The sequence below is a fragment of the Lolium rigidum genome, chromosome 3, assembly GCF_022539505.1.
Source record: "Lolium rigidum isolate FL_2022 chromosome 3, APGP_CSIRO_Lrig_0.1, whole genome shotgun sequence".
Taxonomy (NCBI): domain Eukaryota; kingdom Viridiplantae; phylum Streptophyta; class Magnoliopsida; order Poales; family Poaceae; genus Lolium; species Lolium rigidum.
Window position 1 is genome coordinate 366,810,291 of NC_061510.1, and position 20,077 is coordinate 366,830,367.

Here is a 20,077-nt window from a genome sequence, read left to right on the forward strand (position 1 = left end):
GCGCTGTGGACCCGATAAAACATGACCGGGGCTCGACGGATGGTAAGACCTTAAGCGGCACCTGTCGAGTTAGCACCAGTATCCCGAGATCATGTCCGAGGACGTGATCTTGAAGTAGGTTTTTGCGGATTGCCACTAGAGCAGTTAACTAGTACCTGATCCATCAGATGAACTAGCCCCAATTACCATTATCCCTGTACAATATAGATATGGATGTCAAATAAAAATAGCAACGGCCTGGAGTCGATAAAAAGAGGGGTTGCGCCAAGTTCTTCATCGAGTAGTACAACTCGAGCCTATGCCTAGGTGCAAGCACCTGCCCATAGGCTCGGGGGCTACTCTTATCGAGAGTATTGTTCACCCTCCCGATAAGATACAAGAAAGAGGAAAAATTGTGGTATCGATTAAAGCAAGTTGAGCCTACACCCAAGTCCAAACACTTGGATGTAGCCTCGGGGGCTACTCCCATCGGGAGCGCTGGTCGCGCACCCGATAGAAAGATAACTTCGACAACATCTACGGCAATTAAGGTTTGTAGACTCAACTCGATTCTACGACTCGAGTGGAGCCAACTCCCATCGGGAGCACATGGATTTCATCAAGTTTTCCAGAAATATAGTTAAGTTCTTCATCGAGTAGTACAACTTGAGTCTATGCCTAAGTGCAAGCACTTGCCCATAGACTCGGGGGCTACTCCCATCGGGAGCGCTGTCGCGCACCCGATGACGAGGGATCACCTTGGCGATGCCTACGTATTGTAGACTAGGGTTTTCGGGAAGAGCGACGATGGAGATTCCGGGAACGAGATTAGGCACACGACGTACCCAGCTTCGGGTCCCCTCGGTGGAGGATCCCTACGTGCTGCTAGCAATCCACTATATGAACACAAGTATCTTTACAGGGTGCCGCCATAGGCGGAGCTATGTTGTCTATCTGCTATCTATCTGTTGGCCCCCTTGCTTTCGGGTGCCCTGGCTAGCTTTATATATGCAACCAGCCTAGGGTTTTACAAGAGTCCTAGTCGACTACTTCTTCGGGTTGCCTTGTTGGGCCTTCTCCATATTGGGTCTTCTCCATATTGGGCCGAGCCAGTATACTAATAATGGGTACCCGAAGGGTATGCCCATGTCGTAGCCCCCGAGTTTATAGGGAAGTCGAAGACTTGCGTAGAAACCCAAGCATAACCATCTCCGAAGTCGAAGAAATACAAGGCGAGGTCCATGCCGTAGATCATGTGTAGCGTAGATGATGTCGACGATTCTTGAAATTGTCGGGTGCGCGGCAGCGCTCCCGATGGGAGTAGCCCCCGAGTCTTTGAGTAAGTGCTTGCACTTAGGCATAGACTCAAGTTGTACTACTCGATGAAGAACTTAACTATATTTCTGGAAGACTTGATGAAATCCATGTGCTCCCGATGGGAGTAGGCTCCACTCGAGTCGTAGAATCGAGTTGAGTCTACAAACCTTGATTGTCATAGATGATGTCGAAGTTATTTTTCTATCGGGTGCGCGACCAGCGCTCCCGATGGGAGTAGCCCCCGAGGCTACATCCAAGTGTTTGGACTTGGGTGTAGGCTCAACTTGCTTTTAATCGATACCACAATTTTTCCTCTTTCTTGTATCTTATCGGGAGGGTGAACAATACTCTCGATAAGAGTAGCCCCCGAGCCTATGGGCAGGTGCTTGCACCTAGGCATAGGCTCGAGTTGTACTACTCGATGAAGAACTTGGCGCAGCCCCTCTTTTTATCGACTCCAGGCCGTTGCTATTTTTATTTGACATCCATATCTATATTGTACAGGGATAATGGTAATTGGGGCTAGTTCATCCGACGGATCGGTACTAGTTAACTGCTCTAGTGGCAATCCGCAAAAACCTACTTCAAGATCACGTCCCCGGACATGATCTCGGGATACTCGGTGCTAACTCGACGAGTGCCGCTTAAGGTCTTACCATCCGTCGAGCCCCGGCCATGTTTTATCGGGTCCACAGCGCGTCCGCCGGGATATTTCTTCACATCCGTTGATGTGGAAAAAGTAGCAGAGCGCAGTCTTTGGCGATGCCACGCCACACAGGACGGACCCGGGGTCTTACCTTCGCAGAGTTTTGCGGCATTCAGAGATTATTCGCGACTTTGGCGCTCTGAGAATATTTTGTCAAGTGCCTTGTTCGGCTGATGCAATGACCCATTTCGCGGGTTCTTCTATTTTTCTCTCGGGCTTGATGAGATAGCCGAATATATTGGATTCTTCTATATTTTCGGGTTCATCACCGATGCTCTTGCTCGGATGAATATGACGAGTCAATGGACCCGAAGATTTGTCCATCTTTTTTTTTGGTTCCTCCTTGATGAAAATTTCGTCGAGTTCCTCCTTCAGGAAAATTTCTTCGGGTCCTCCCTGAATAAGATTTCGTCGGGTTCTCTTTTGAAGACAATTTCGTCGGGTTCTCTCAAGATTTTGTCGGGTTCCTCCCTGAAAAAGATTTCGTCGGGTTCTCTTTTGAGTTCGTCGGGTTCCTCCATGAAGAAGATTTCGTCGGGTTCATCCTTGAAGACTTTTTTGTAGGCGCAATTATTCTTTCTGTCGACCTGAGATGTAAAGTGAAGAAGTATGGCGCAGCCTCCGAGTGTCGGGTGCGGCGAAAGTAAATGATAATCAACTTTATGCAAATCAAAGGAACACTTAGCTTATTGGGCACGACGGAGTCGGCGCGATGAAGTCTTCGAGTGTCACCAAATAGCAAAAGTGGATGCCGCGAAATTGTTGATGAAGAAATAGCCGAGCCCCCGAGTGTTGCTGAGGTGATGTCATGATTGTTGTGTCGCAGTCGTGACCCGAGGCGAAATCGTTATCGAGCCCCCGAGCGTTAGGCGTGACGTCAAAATAAGTTGATGGAATCGCGGCGTCATATTTGGTGAAGCCATTTAAGATGAAGCCATAGACAATAATATACGAAGATGAATCCCAGATGAAGTATTTGAGATGAATCCATATTGAAGATTACGCCATTTAAATATAGTGCATATATTGAAGATAAATCCGTCGATATCATAGAGGATGAATCCATTGGCCCGAAGAATCCAGTAATAATCATAGAAGATGAATCCGCTGATATCATAGAAGATGAATCCATTGACCCAAATAATTCAGTAATAACCATAAAAGATGAATCCGTTAATATCATAGAGGATGAATCCATTGACCCGAAGAATCCAGTAATAACCGTAGAAGATGAATCCGCTGATATCATAGAGGATGAATCCATTGACCCGAATAATTCAGTAATAACCATAGAAAATGAATCCGCTGATATCATAGAGGATGAATCCATTGACCCGAATAATTCAGTAATAACCATAGAAGATGAATCCGCCAAAGAAGATAAATCCAGTAACAATCCTCGATGATAAATCCACTGACCCGAAATGCCTCGGGTAATGTTGTATAAGAGTAAACCAGTAATATCCATATAGATGAATCTTATAAGATGAATCCGACAAAGACAAAATCCAATAAGCCGAACAAGATGAATCCACTGAGTCGAAGAAGGTAATTTCACTAAGCTGAAAATAAATCCACTGAGCCGAAGAAGATAATTCCATTGATCCGGAGAAGATACTTCCACTAAGCCGAAGAAAAGAAATTTACGAAATAACCGAGTATATTTGCGGTAACGAAGTAATGGAACAGCCCCTAATGTCGGGTGTATTTGCTCTAATGATGTAATGGTGCAACCCCCGAGTATTTGGGTGTGGCGAAAGTAAATAATAATTAACTATTAAAAGAGGAAGACTTAACTTTTTTTTTATCGGGTGCGACAGAGTCATCGTTGAAGCAAGTCGTGCGACAGACGCAATCGATATGACGGATCCTTGACGTGCAACTCTCGAGCGTGTTGAGTTCTTGATGGCGAGTCTGTGCTTGCCATCTTTGTATCGGATGGAGTAGCGGCGGCGACTCTGTCTGATTTCATCGGGATGGAGTTACGAATCTGCCAGTTAGTGAGCTTGCTTGCCGTAGGTAATATGCTGAGGTAGACAGTCCAGGTAACACATGCGATGATGACTAATTGATTGTGGGATTTGGTCAGCCAGAAATTAGTGTCGTTTCTCTCATTGGTAGCATTAGACCAGCGAATCATCCCGTTCAGCTCCGGCTCGTACGGTCATGTAGATTATTTTGAAGATACCAAAGAAACAAATAATTAGTTAACAGTAGCCCACAAAAAGCTGCCTTCAATCTTGTCTCTTGGCTCCATTAATCGACTCAAGCAGAGAGGAAAAAAAAAGGCAAAACACATGCATAGAGTACTAGATTTGTAGCCTGTCAAGTAATTAAATCTAACATGGAGCAGATAATTGGATAAAAATCACCTGATTTGCTGTTAAGAAGAAGTTGACTTGCAGACTTTTCCGTCGTGAAGCAACAATACTTCCGACTGGTTCCAGGTTACGTACTACACGCGCGTACGAAGAGCAGTCGATCGTGCCGGTAAATCAGGATCGTGAACTCGCTAGCACCGATCGCCGCCGCACTCGAGGAACAGTGTACGTTTGATGACTAGGTGGAGAGATTGTTGATGATGAATCCCGCCCGGATCACGAAATCCAGTCGCCGCGATTCCCACAGACGGCGCCAATTGACGAGGGATCACCTTGGCGATGCCTACGTATTGTAGACTAGGGTTTTCGGGAAGAGCGACGATGGAGATTCCGGGAACGAGATTAGGCACACGACGTACCCAGCTTCGGGTCCCCTCGGTGGAGGATCCCTACGTGCTGTTAGCAATCCACTATATGAACACAAGTATCTTTACAGGGTGCCGCCATAGGCGGAGCTATGTTGTCTATCTGCTATCTATCTGTTGGCCCCCTTTCTTTCGGGTGCCCTGGCTAGCTTTATATATGCAACCAGCCTAGGGTTTTACAAGAGTCCTAGTCGACTACTTCTTCGGGTTGCCTTGTTGGGCCTTCTCCATATTGGGTCTTCTCCATATTGGGCCGAGCCAGGTATACTAATAATGGGTACCCGAAGGGTATGCCCATGTCACCCGATAATTTCAAGAATCGTCGACATCATCTACGCTACACATGATCTACAACATGGACCTCGCCTTGTATTTCTTCGACTTCGGAGATGGTTATGATTGGAGTTTCTACGCAAGTCTTCGACTTCCCTATAAACTCGGGGCTACGACATGGGCATACCCTTCGGGTACCCATTATTGGTATACCTGGATCGGCTCGGCCCAATACGGAGAAGGCCCAACAAGGCAACCCGAAGAAGTAGTCGACTAGGACTCTTGTAAAACCCTAGGCTGGTTGCATATATAAAGCTAGCCAGGGCACCCGAAATAAGGAGGACAACAGATAAGACAGCATAGCTCCGCCTACAGCGGTACCCTGTAAACACATCTATGATCATATAGTAGATTGCTAGCAGCACGTAGGGATCCTCCACCGAGGGGACCCGAAGCTGGGTACGTCGTGTGCCTAATCTCGCTCCCGGAATCTCCATCGTCGCTCTCTCCCGAAACCCAAGTCTACAATACGTAGGCATTGCCGAGGTGATCCCTCGTCAGGCAGAGATCCAGGCGGCCAGATCCCGTCCACTGCTCCGACTACTGGGCATCAAGCCCTCTACCGGCATAAAGCTACTAACCCTAACTACTCTATTTACTCCGGCACCTCCCCTCCACCCATCTCGACCGGCGGCGCCGGCGAGATCGGCTTTGGTTCGGCCCGGCTTCTTCGAGAAAACTCTTAGGTAGTGTAGCGATGGGAGAGGGGGAGAGGGGGAAATGAGTGATACGTCTCCGACGTATCGATAATTTCTTATGTTCCATGCCACATTATTGATGATATCTACATGTTTTATACACATTATATGTCGTATTTATGCATTTTCCGGCACTAACCTATTAACGAGATGCCGAAGAGCCGCTTGTCGTTTTTTGCTTGTTTTTGGTTTCGAAATCCTAGTAAGGAAATATTCTCGGAATTGGACGAAATCAATGCCCGTGGTCCTATTTTTGCACGAAGCTTCCGTAAGACCGAGGGGGAAAGGAAGTGGGGCCACGAGGCGCCGACACAACGAGGGCGGTGCGGCTCGGCCCTTGACCGCGCGGCCCTGGCGTGTGGGGCCCTCGTGTGGCCCCCGCGTTGCCCTTCCGCCTACTTAAAGCCTTCGTCGCGAAACCCCCGCATCGAGAGCCACGATACGGAAAACCTTACCGAGACGCCGCCGCCGCCAATCCCATCTCGGGGGATTAAGGAGATCGCCTCCGCACCCTCGCCGGAGAGGGGAATCATCTCCCGGAGGACTCTTCACCGCCATGGTCGCCTCCGGAGTGATGAGTGAGTAGTTCACCCCTGGACTATGGGTCCATAGCAGTAGCTAGATGGTTGTCTTCTCCATTGTGCTTCATTGTTGGATCTTGTGAGCTGCCTAACATGATCAAGATCATCTATCTCGTAATTCTATATGTTGTGTTTGTCGGGATCCGATGGATAGAGAATACTATGTTATGTTGATTATCAATCTATTACCTATGTGTTGTTTATGATCTTGCATGCTCTCCGTTATTAGTAGAGGCTCGGCCAAGTTTTTACTCTTAACTCCAAGAGGGAGTATTTATGCTCGATAGTGGGTTCATGCCTCCATTAAATCTGGGACGATGGATGTAAAGTTCTAAGGTTGTGGATGTGCTGTTGCCACTAGGGATAAAACATTGATGCTATGTCCGAGGATGTAGTTATTGATTACATTACGCACCATACTTATTGCAATTGTCTGTTGTTTGCAACTTAATACTGGAAGGGGTTCGGATGATAACCTGAAGGTGGACTTTTTAGGCATAGATGCATGCTGGATAGCGGTCTATGTACTTTATCGTAATGCCCAATTAAATCTCACTATACTTTTCATATCATGTATGTGCATTGTCATGTCCTCTCTATTTGTCAATTGCCCGACTGTAATTTGTTCACCCAACATGCTATTTATCTTATGGGAGAGACACCTCTAGTGAACTGTGGACCCCGGTCCATTCTTTTACATTGAATACAAATCTGCTGCTATTGTTCTTTACTGTTTTCTGCAAACAATCATCATCCACACTATACATCTAATCCTTTGTTACAGCAAGCCGGTGAGATTGACAACCTCACTGTTTCGTTGGGGCAAAGTACTTTGGTTGTGTTGTGCAGGTTCCACGTTGGCGCCGAATCCCCGGTGTTGCGCCGCACTACATCTCGCCGCCATCAACCTTCAACGTGCTTCTTGGCTCCTCCTGGTTCGATAAACCTTGGTTTCTTTCTGAGGGAAAACTTGCTACTGTGCGCATCATACCTTCCTCTTGGGGTTCCCAACGGACGTGTGCTGTACACGCCATCAAGCACTTTTTCTGGCGCCGTTGCCGGGGAGATCAAGACACGCTGCAAGGGGAGTCTCCACAATCCAATCTCTTTACTTTGTTTTTGTCTTGCTTTATTTTATTTACTACTTTGTTTGCTGCATTATATCAAAACACAAAAAAATTAGTTGCTAGTTTTACTTTATTTATTGTCTTGCACTCTATATCAAAAACACAAAAAATTAGTTACTTGCATTTACTTTATCTAGTTTTCTTTATTTACTACTGCTAAAATGAGTAATCCTGAAGTTGAAGTTCGTTCATTTAAGCAACAAGGGGGAGAATGTTTAAAAGATGCTTGGTATAGAATTAGTGATGCCCATAATAGGTGCACTAAGAAACACTCCACCACTATCCTACTCAGGAATTTTTATGTTGTTATCTCTAGCTGGAATAGGTACGTTCTTGATTGTCTCGCAGGAGGTAACTTCCTAGGCGCTCCTTCTTTAGAAGCTAGTTGTATTATTGAGAGTTTATTTGGAATACCACCTGTTAATGAAGTTAAAGTTGAAACCTCTCTTGAAGATGTTATGAAAAAATTGGAAACCATAGAGAAAAAATTTCCAAGTGTTGAAACTAAATTGGAAATGTTACTTGATAAAACCGATGAACTTGATAAATCCTTAGGAGGAATTGATGAAAGAATTAGTGTCCTAGGAACTTGTGTTGTCCATGATAACCAAATCAATAGGATTGGCGAACTTGAAAAAGCTATGGGAACTTTGGGTTCAACTTTTTCTTCTCTTAAGTTTAAGGAGAAAGCTTATGTGGGTAAGGAGCAAAAGTTTATGTATGTTTCTAAAGTGCCTAAACCAAAAAAATATTATTATAGGCCTAAAATTGACAAAGCCCTTAGTACCACTACAGATGGGGGAGCTTATGATATCGATGCTCCATCTCTTGATAATACTTGATATACACTTTCTGCGCCTAGCCGAAAGGCGTTAAAGAAAAGCGCTTATGGGAGACAACCCATGTTTTTACTACAGTATTTTTATTTTATATTTGAGTCTTGGAAGTTGTTTACTACTGTAGCAACCTCTCCTTATCTTAGTTTTATATATTGTTGTGCCAAGTAAAGTCTTTGATAGTAAGGTTCATACTAGATTTGGATTACTGCGCAGTAATGCATTTCTTTGTTGTCACGAATTTCGACCTGCCTCTCTGTAGGTAGCTCAGAAAAATATGCCAATTTACGTGCGTGATCCTCACATATGTACGCAACTTTCATTCAATTTGGGCATTTTCATTTGAGCAAGTCTGGTGCCATTTTAAAATTCGTCTTTACGAACTGTTCTGTTTTGATAGATTCTGCCTTTTATTTCGCATTGCCTCTTTTGCTATGTTGGATGAATTTCTTTGATCCATTAATGTCCAGTAGCTTTATGCAATGTCCAGATGTGTTAATAATGATTATGTCACCTCTGAACATATAAATTTTTATTATGCACTAACCCTCTAATGAGTTGTTTCGAGTTTGGTGTGGAGGAAGTTTTCAAGGATCAAGAGAGGGAAATGATGCAATATGATCAAGGAGAGTGAAAGCTCTAAGATTGGGGATGCCCCGTGGTTCACCCTCGCATATATTAAGAAGACTCAAGCGTCTAAGCTTGGGGATGCCCAAGGCATCCCCTTCTTCATCGACAACATTATCGGGTTCCTCCCCGAAACTATATTTTTATTCCATCACATCTTATGTGCTTTGCTTGGAGCGTCGGTTTGTTTTTGTTTTTGTTTTTGTTTGAATAAAATGGATCCTAGCATTCATTGTGTGGGAGAGAGACACGCTCCGCTGTTGCATATGGACAAATATGTCCTTAGGCTTTACTCATAGTATTCATGGCGAAGGTTGAATCTTCTTCGTTAAATTGTTATATGGTTGGAATCGGGAAATGCTACATGTAGTAATTCTAAAATGTCTTGAATAATTTGATACTTGGCAATTGTTGTGCTCATGTTTAAGCTCTTGCATCATATACTTTGCACCCATTAATGAAGAAATACATAGAGCTTGCTAAAAATTTGGTTTGCATATTTGGTCTCTCTAAAGTCTAGATAATTTCTAGTATTGAGTTTTGAACAACAAGGAAGACGGTGTAGAGTCTTATAATGTTTACAATATGTCTTTTATGTGAGTTTTGCTGCACCGGTTCATCCTTGTGTTTGTTTCAAATAACCTTGCTAGCCTAAACCTTGTATCGAGAGGGAATACTTCTCATGCATCCAAAATCCTTGAGCCAACCGATGCGTGTAGTTGACACGTCCGTTGGGAACCCCAAGAGGAAGGTGTGATGCGCACAGCGGCAAGTTTCCCTCGGCTAGAAACCAAGGTTTAATCGAACCGAGTAGGAGTCAAGAAGCACGTTGAAGGTTGATGGCGGCGGGATGTAGTGCGGCGCAACACCGAGATTCCGGCGCCAACGTGGAACCCGCACAACACAACCAAAGTACTTTGCCCCAACGAAACAAGTGAGGTTGTCAATCTCACCGGCTTGCTGTAACAAAGGGTTAACCGTATTGTGTGGAAGATGATTGTTTGCAGAGAAAACGAGTAAAACAAGTATTGCAACAGATTTGTATTTCAGTATTAAAAGAATGGACCGGGGTCCACAGCTTCACTAGAGGTGTCTCTCCCATAAGATAAAAGCATGTTGGGTGAACAAATTACAGTCGGGCAATTGACAAATAGAGAGGGCATAACAATGCACATACATGACATGATAAGTATAGTGAGATTTAATTGGGCATTACGACAAAGTACATAGACCGCCATCCAACCGCATCTATGCCTAAAAGTCCACCTTCGGGTTATCATCCGAACCCCTTCCAGTATTAAGTTGCAAAGCAACAGTACAATTGCATTAAGTATGGTGCGTAATGTAATCAACAACTACATCCTCGGACATAGCGCCAATGTTTTATCCCTAGTGGCAACAAGCACAACACAACCTTAGAACTTTCTCGTCATCGTCCCGGTGTCAATGCGGCATGAACCCACTATCGAGCATAAATACTCCCTCTTGGAGTTAAAAGCAAAAACTTGGCCGGAGCCTCTACTAGTAACGGAGAGCATGCAAGATCATAAACAACACATATGTAATAACTTGATAATTAACATGACATGGTATTCTCTATCCATCGGATCCCGACAAACACAACATAGAGTATTACGGATAGATGATCTTGATCATGTTAGGCAGCTCACAAGATCCAACAATGAAGCACAATGAGGAGAAGACAACCATCTAGCTACTCGCTATGGACCCATAGTCCAGGGGTGAACTACTCACTCATCACTCCGGAGGCGACCATGGCGGTGTAGAGTCCTCCGGAGATGAATCCCCTCTCCGGCAGGGTGCCGGAGGAGATCTCCGAATCCCCCGAGATGGGATCGGCGGCGGCGGCGTCTCCGGAAGGTTTTCCGTATCGTGGTTTTTTCGCCTCGGGGGTTTCGCGACGGAGGCTTTAAGTAGGCGGAAGGGCGAGTCGGGGCCCGACGAGGGGCCCACACCACAGGCGGCGCGGGCCCCCCTTGGCCGCGCCGCCATGTGGTTTGGCCACCTCGTGGCCCCACTTCGTATGCTCTTCGGTCTTCCGGAAGGTTCGTGGCGAAATAGGCCCCGGGTCTTCGTTTCGTCCAATTCCGAGAATATTTCGTTACTAGGATTTACGAAACCAAAAACAGCGAAAACGAGAGCCGGCACTTCGGCATCTTGTTAATAGGTTAGTTCCGTAAAATGCACGAATATGACATAAAGTGTGCATAAAACATGTAGGTATCATCAATAATATGGCATAGAACATAAGAAATTATCGATACGTCGGAGACGTATCACCAACCACTATGCCATTTGTGTCCACCATACCTACCTACTACATAGTATTTCTCCGCCATTCCAAAGTAAATTGCTTGAGTGCTACCTTTTTCCATCATTCGCCTTTGCAATATATAGCTCATGGGACAAATAGCCTTAAAAACTATTGTGGTATTGAATATGTACTTATGCACTTTATCTCTTATTAAGTTGCTTGTTGTGCGATAACCATGTTTCGGGGACGCCATCAACTACTCTTTGTTGAATATCATGTGAGTTGCTATGCATGTCCGTCTTGTCCGAAGTAAGGGAGATTTACCACTCATTTAAATGGTTAGAGCATGCATATTGTTAGAGAAGAACATTGGGCCGCTAACTAAAGCCATGAATCATGGTGGAAGTTTCGAGCTTTGGACAAATATCCTCAATCTCATATGAGAACATTAATTGTTGCTACATGCTTATGCATAAAAGAGGAGTCCATTATCTGTTGTCTATGTTGTCCCGGTATGAATGTCTAAGTTGAGAATAATCAAAAGCGAGAAATCCAAATGCGAGCTTTCTCCTTAGACCTTTGTACAGGCGGCATTGACAAGGGATTAACTTGTCAATGCCTACAGATTGTAGACTAGGGTTTTGTTAGATGTAGAGGGCAAGTAGATCTCGAAGGTTTCAGCCGAAAAGTACTCGACGAATATGAAAACTAGGGTTTGTAAACAATGATTCGATCCTCTCTTTGTCCCTCGACTCCCCCTTATATAGGAGGCGGAGCCGAGGGTTTCGTTTCATACAAGTTACAGAGTTCGGGTCGGTTTCTAACTTCTCCCGCAAGATTACAAATAATACTCTCTATTACAACTCTAGCTTTCCTTGGCAGTATCTTGGGCTTCCAAATCTTCTTATTCTTCGGGTCGTGGGCCTTCAGTAAACCCCGGGTACCATCTTTGGCAGGCCCATTGGGTATGCCTATGTCAGTAGCCCCCGAGATTTTGCTTGAATCGCAGAATCAAGGAAAATCTCCACCTTTATATTTATTCGACAATTCTGAATTCTCGTACATATCTTTGTATACAAACTTCTATATTGTACAGGGATAATGGTAATTGGGGCTAGTTCATCTGACGGATCAGGTACTAGTTAACTGCTCTAGTGGCAATCCGCAAAAACCTACTTCAAAATCACGTCCCTGGACATGATTTCGGGATACTGGTGTAAACTTCGACAAGTGCCGCTTAAGGTCTTACCATTCCGTCGAGTCCCGATCATAATTATCGGGTACCTAACGCGTCCGTTAGGATTTTTCTTCGTATCTGTTGATACGGTAAAAAGTAGCTAACCGACGTCAGAGACGGCGCCACGCCGCACAGAACGGATCTGGGGTCTTACCTACGCAAATTTTGCGGCATTCAGAGATTTTTTTCGCAACTTCGGCGCTCTGAGAATATATTGTCGAGTGCTTATTCGGCTGTTGGAATAGCACATTTTATTGAGTCAACGGATGACTTATATTGCTTTCCCGATGGGAGTATATGTAGAGTTATTTTAACTCGAAATATACTCTGTTGCCTTTTTTCCCTTCTTTTCTTTCTCTGTTTTTATGATTTCATCGGGCACGCGAACAGCGTTCCCGATGGGAGTAGCCCCCGAGTCTACAACCAAGGACTTGTGCTTGATTGTAGGCTCCACGCCTTATGCCGCTATATTTTCTTTCTCTCTCGAGATTTTACAATTTCTCGGGTGCGCGACAGCGCTCCCGATGGGAGTAGCCCCCGAGGCTATGAACAAATGCTTGCATTTGGTCATAGGCTCTCACCATTTCTATCTTGTCATATTCGAATTTTTCTATTTTTCTGAAGTAGACCCCGAGCATTTGGGCAGAAACTTGTATTTGATCAAAGGCTCTCGAAATCATTTTGCGTTGTCGACAATTTCTCCCAGCTTCATAGTCGAGCTTTTCTTTTACCATGGTGACGTCATTGCTGATGATGGCCACGATTTCTGTATTGGAAACATGCGTAAACCACTCCTTTCACTGCCTTGTGGGTCCAAATTCCCCATCTGATTGACACGTCGTGCAAGTGGGGGACACACGTCCTCCCCTTTTTCTGGCGCACGTACTGTGCCCTCTGTCGTTTCTTTTCTCAGTGAAAAACCATTTTTACCCCTTGTCCACGTGTAATCCATCTACGCCGTAAATTCTTCATCGACTGGCTGCGTCGATTCACCGCCCCTCTATTTAACTTCATCATCTTCTTCCTCTGCTGCCTTCGCTCACTCCGCCCATCTGTGCCTCTGCCAAAGATCCTCCATTGCGCCCATTGCCCTACGCACTTCTCCGAGCTCGTGTTGCTCTGCTCTCCTCCGGTGGAACTCATCTTCCCCTCAATACGCGTACTCCATCGCTCCATTACCCTCCAATGACCGCGGAAGATCTGGAGTGGGAGAGATCCAAGATCTCTAATCAAGACATGAACCTGCTGAAGAGGTTGGGGCTCACGAAGAAGAAAGATGCCCTGCGCTTCCCCCACGAGGAAAGCTACCCAAATCCTCCAATGGAATACCGGGTTAGTTTTGTTGACCATCTTATCCGTGGTCTTTCCCCTCCTATCCACGAGTTTCTCCGGGGTCTTCTCTTTGTTTATGGGCTTCAGCTTCACCAACTGACGCCTAATTCCATCTTGCACGTGTCGATTTTTATCACATTGTGCGAATGCTTTCTCGGAGTCCAACCTAACTGGGCTCTGTGGAAACGCATCTTCTGTCTCCGCCGTAATGGCTCCCACGGCGTCGCCTATAATATTGGCGGCGTCGTCATCTGTGTTCGTTCTGACGTTGATTATTTCGATGTCAAATTTCCTGACTCTGTCCAAGGCTGGCGCAAGAGGTGGCTGTATGTACACGAGGAAAGCTCTAACTCGGTAGAATACAATATCGCTCCTTTTGACGGGAAAACCAAAATTCTTCGCCGCCGTTCCTGGGACGCTGAAGCTTCCGAAGAAGAGAAAATGGCGACCGAGGCGCTGATGACTCGCATCCGTGAACTTCAGACTACTCGAGGCAAGGAGCTTTCTGGTATCCAAATCACAGCCTACTTCCTTAGGATTAGGATGCAGCCTCTACAGGCTCGAAAAAATCCCCTTTGGATGTACGCTGGTAACGAAGATGTCGAGAGGCTTTCGACAGATCTTTCTGCAAAAGATTTGGAAAAGCTAATCCGAAGAATCTCCAAGCTTAGCAAGAAAGATACCATTCCAACTTCTTGCAAGGTTGCGCCATTTTGTCGCGCCAATCCTCTTCCCGAGGTAATTTGTTCTTTGCCGCTATCATACCTTCTTCCTGAATTATTTTTGTGACGACTATTTTTACTTGCAATAAAATATAATTGTTGTCGACTTTCTTTATTTTCTACAGGGTCACCCTGTTTTATCTTCGCTTCCTCCCCTTCCTGAGGGTGGTGAAGTTGAAGAACAGGCAATTGTCACCGACGACAACCAGGATGCTTCTCGCCCTGAAAGCGGAGTCGGGGATTCTCATAAATCCGCGGCTTCTCTTGAAAAAGAGACGGAAGCAGAAGTTTCTTCGTCGACACGCTCATCTCTTCCTGCTGCTTCTCCAAAGGGCAAAAGGAAAAGAAGTGATGTCGAAGATTCCGGGACCTCTAAACCCGAAGAAACTGCTCCTTCACCGCAGAAGGCAGCTTATGATCCATACCTCGGGACCCTTATCAGTTCATAAGTCCCTTTTCTCTCTTTTTATTTTTGATGCTCGAAGAATTTTATCTGTCTTTCTTTTTATGCTGTTCACCTTTTACTGTAGTGATGATGAAGAAGACACACCAACTTTAGACGTGGCTGCTCGAACGAGTACGTCGCATACTGTAGTTGTTTCGGAGCCGCCAATTGACGGTGAGGAATCTTCGCCTCCTCAACAAAACGTCGGCGCTCCTACTCCTCCTTCGAGCCCCCGAGCCCCTTCACCAAAAAGGGCAAGGACGGAGATCATCCCGGAGCCTACTCTCCAATTGAGTAGCTCCTCTAACCCTCTCTTGGAGGATGTAAGTTCTTAACTTCCTTATCATTGTCTATGTTTTCTCTATTTATTTCTATGTACTATCATATTTTGCTCATACCGCCATTTTCCCTTTGTCCTTTTTCAACAGCCTATGATCAAGGATCTTATTCGCATCGGTGCCCAATTTGTTGGGTACCGTGAATATGCTAGTAAAACTGAAAGTAATGCCTTGCTTCTTCTTTTTGCCTCTGCTCTTTTGCTCCTTTGTTGTCGAGATTTTTAACTATATTTAACTTCCTTGGTAGAAAAACTGGCGGAGGTCAACGAGCGTGTCAACACACTTGCTCAAAAATTAGAGCAAAGTGAAAAGGCTCGCAAAAAGGCTGAGTCAGATGCTATTGATGCTCGAGCAGAGGCTGATAAGGCCAAGGCTGATGCTGCTGGTGTCGAAGATCTCCGGAAGAGACTTCATGATGCCGAAACTTCGCTGAGTGAGCATATAACTGCACAATCTGCTCGCGAAGAAGCTATCCTTAAGCGCATAAGGACACAAAATCGTCGCTTTGTCAGTAAGTATCTGCACCAGTTCAGATCCTTTGGACCTTCTTTCCTTCACTTGTTTGTTGCTCAATAAATTCTCATCTTTTCAGCTAGGACGGCTCAAGAATTTGAACTTGAAGACCCCGAGAATGATCCTCTGCTTGACGCCGTTTCATTCCTCGAGTTTCACGGGACGGAGGCACGCGAAGGTATCGACGAAGCTAAAGCAGGGCTGTCGCGGCTCTTCCCCTATTTCTTCCCCAAGAAAGAGGCACCCGCAACGTTCCTTAACCTAGCCAAGTGCTTTAATCCACCCGAAGATCTTGGATTGAAGATGCGACAGGAAAATATGAAGGTCGCTGTTGAAAGTACTGTTTCCTTGGTCGCTCATAGCCAACAAACTGTCGACTGGGCGAAAGTGGGTGACACGGAACAGATTGAACAACTCAAGTGGCGATCCTTGGTCAAGGCGGCGAAGCCCAACACGAAGAAGATCTTGGCATATCTCGGGATCAAGCCAGCTTCGACTCCTAGCTCATCGAGGCCGGAGGTCTAGTTGCATGCCTCCTTGTTTTTTCTTTTTCTGTTTCTTTTGCTCTTATCGCCAAAGTAGTTATTTGGCGATACGTACTTCTGTAGCTCTATTGTAAAGTCTTTGTAACTATCCCGAAAAATTAATGAAGACTCTATCTTTGCTTGTTGATTGATATTGTTTTGTTTAAATTTCAGTTGGTATTTGATAACTATACTCCATCTTCCGCTCCTTCCAATATTTCGCCTTCTTCTTCTCGCTCAAAGAGAGCTCTTGCTGATACTACACCTGTCGAAGATTCCTTGCCGCAAGAATTGGATGAACTTCGGCAAGAACTTCAGTATGCTAGGAAGCAATCACTTGTGATGATGGAAAAGTCTCGTAAGTCATCTGAAGCCGAAAAAATTGCACTTCGACAAGCTCGCGAGGCCGTAGGCTGCTAGGGAAATTGTCGCTTCCGAGGCTGAAAAAGCGACTACTCGAGAAAATTTCATGCTCGAGTTAATGAACGAAGCCAGTGCGGATATGTCGGGTACGCTTGTTTCATCCTTAATATCTTCCGTCTTCATGCTACGTCTCTTAAAGTTTTCTGCTCCTTTGCTTTAATAGGTTCCTTTACTGATGCTGTTGCCGAAGAGGAGAGGGTAAATACTAGGACAAACCTTCTTGTTAACCTTTCCCTTGATCATGGTTCTCTGTTCTGGGCTACCCCAGAGAGGACCCGCCAGATTGTAAGATTTCAGGATCGTGCCTCTCAAACTCGCGACTTCCTTGACTTCTGTACCAAGACCCTGTCTATGGTATATAACTCCATGTTTCCTCGGAACGTGCAACCAAAAACTCTTCCCGAGTTAATGGAGTAATTTAAGGATGCCCACAAGATCCATGACTTTGTCAGAGCTCAACTGGTAGCCGGTGCCAGGTTTGCCCTTATCATGCTTCAGATCTGCCACTCAAAGCTTGACCTAACCCAAGTTGTTGCGAAAGTTCATGAGAAGGTACAGCGCCGAAGAGTTGGTGTCGATCGTATTAACACGAAGGTTTCGCCTATAGCTGAAGAAATGATTGAGGACCTTCTTCGGATTGTTGGGGGGATGACCCCCGGTATGCCAAAGGCATGCCAAACCGGATGGTTTGAGCCATCAGGATACCGGTTAGATATTCATACCGGAGTCTAAGATAGGCGTTTGGCTGAACAGGCTAAGCCGGTATCTTCATAAGAGGGATACCGGAACCGAATAGAAAAGGTACCGGGCCACCGGAAGGAAGAGCCTGTCGGCAGGACCGGTCAAAGATTCTCTCCAGAGCTAGAAGACAAAGATGAGCTAAGCAAAGTAACTTTTGACGAAGGGCTGACGATAAAGAGAAGGGTGACGGTCAAAGAAGCCGGAGGACGTCAGCGCCCCTGATTAAAGAGGACTCCGGTGTCATCTATGATTAAAGTAGCTTTGTAAAGTAGTTTGTCTAGTCAAAGATGCCATTAGGGTTTCTTCTAGTGTAAGCTACCCTCTCCCCTATATAAGGAGAGGGGGCAGCCCTTCTTCACGGGCACGTAGCGAGACCGTAGAGAGATCTGTGTACTGAGAAACTTGTAACCATGTTGAGATCAATGAAGCTAGCGATCTAGTAAAGAGTTCTTCCTCTTGTCTCTCTTCTTGCATACCGGCCTTTGGTTGTGTTCTTGAGGAAAGCATCCGGAAGTTCTTCCCATCTAATCGCAAACCCTCCCCCCGAATCCTCATACGTCCATTCGGCCCCAACTTAAGCCATCCTATGGCATCCGCTCGTTCACCACGACGACGCGTTGGCGCCCACCGTGGGGCATGAAGTGGCGCATGCTCGGAGTACACATTCGGGCGGGCCTCCTCGAGTTCGCCGGCGAGCGGACGGTGTCCGCGCTTGTGCAGAGCTTCTACTCCATCGATTTCATCAACGACAACGCGGGCTGCTTCGCCAACGGCGGCATCTTCCCCAAGAACGGCCGCGTCATCGAGTTCGGCAGCCCACCGCATCTACTTCGGCACCGTCCCCGTGCGCCGGCGCCTCTCGCCGTGCCGGTGGCACCGGACCCGCCAAGATGGCTCCGTGCTGGTCGCGCTCCCGGCAGCGTCGAGGTAATGATGACCGGTGTGGCCGGTGCAGGGAAAGGAGGTTGAGGCCGAAGGTGCTCGGTCGCGCGGTTTCGACCCGTGCGGCTAAGCCACCGCCGGAGCGCGACGCAGCGCAGCGGGAGCATCATCCGCGCCACCGGCAACGCCTCTCCAAACGGCGATGAACGCGCCGGCGACCCCCATCGCGCGGAACATCGACCCGGCAGCCGGCTCGGGCGGAGCTGGAGGCGCAGCGCCCGAGGATACTCGAGAGCGGCAAAGACGTCGGTCAAGGCGCAGCCGCGAACTGAACCTAACCGTACGTGAGTATAACGCTGCCCATGGCTTTGCTTCTGTTAGCGCTCATGCTGCTAGGATACCGGAGAACCGGCTTAAGGCTCGCAATCTAGATCGGGATTTGCGTAAGGAAGTTCTTACCGGCAAAAGCACCTCTGCATGTGTCAGCATTGTAGAGAAACCTAAGTACAGCAGTCCGGATAAAACAATAAAAGCTGCTAAGGCTGCTGTAGATCTGTGTGATTCGCTTACCGGAGAGGCTCTGGCAAAGCAACAAGAGCGTGTCGAGAGCCGCCGGATGCTCGTAGAGCAGCAGTAACGCCGAGCAGCTGGTTAAGCCGAACAAGGCTATAGCCTCGAAATCCGCGCGTTCAACAAAGAATGCCGGAAGCAAGTCCCGTGGGCAGGCCTCGTCCCCCATCCGGACGGAAGAAAAGAAAAAGAGGTGAACGCACGGCAGATGATCGTGTATGATCCGGTCCTTGCCGGTAAACAAAAAGCCGGGCAACACGATGCCGGTAGAAAAAGCCAAGGGGCGGAGCGAGGCTACGCCGCAGAAGGGTATGCCGGAAACAAACATGCCGGTAAACATGAAACCGGGCAAAACTATCCGGCCGCAAGGGCAGCGTATGATGAAGATGAGGAAGAGATGCCTCCACCAAGGTACCGGCAGGCAAGGGCCGCGGCACCGGAACGCTACGATGAAGCCGATTCTAACAGACCGGCAGCATACCGGAACCCTTTGGGAGAACGCTTGGGAGAGAGATACTTACCGGAACGGGATGCGAGGCACCGTCTGGATAGAGTATACTTGTCAGAAATGATCGAGGAGGAAGGTCCTCCAGGTCCAAAGTGCTTTGGCCCAAGGATCATGAGAGAAAAACCACCAGTTCGCAACTTCACGTTGCCCCGTGACACAAAAACATACGATGGCACTACGAAGCCGGAAGATTGGCTCGCGGATTACGTGACCGCGGTATACGTCGCAGGAGGCGGAGGAACCGTAGCAGGAGGAGGAAACCGGCGTTGGGCCGTGAGGATCATACCGTCGTTTTCGGTTGGACCGGCAAGAATCTGGCTAAACAACTTGCCGGCAGGAAGCATAAATGGCCGGCTGGATTTTGAGGAGGCTTTTGTGAGCAATTTCAGCAAGTACCTATCAGAGGCCAAACAGGCCGCAGCAACTTGCTCTGTGTCTGCAGCGCCCGAACGAAACAGACCGGGATTATCTGGCCCGGTGGAACACCATAAGGAACTCTTGCGAAGGAGTAATCGAGGCGCAGGCCATTGCTTGGTTTAGCAGTGGGTGCAAAAGAGGTTCGCCGTTGTGGCAAAGGCTGCAGCGGAACATGCCGACAACGTTGGCAGAGATGATAC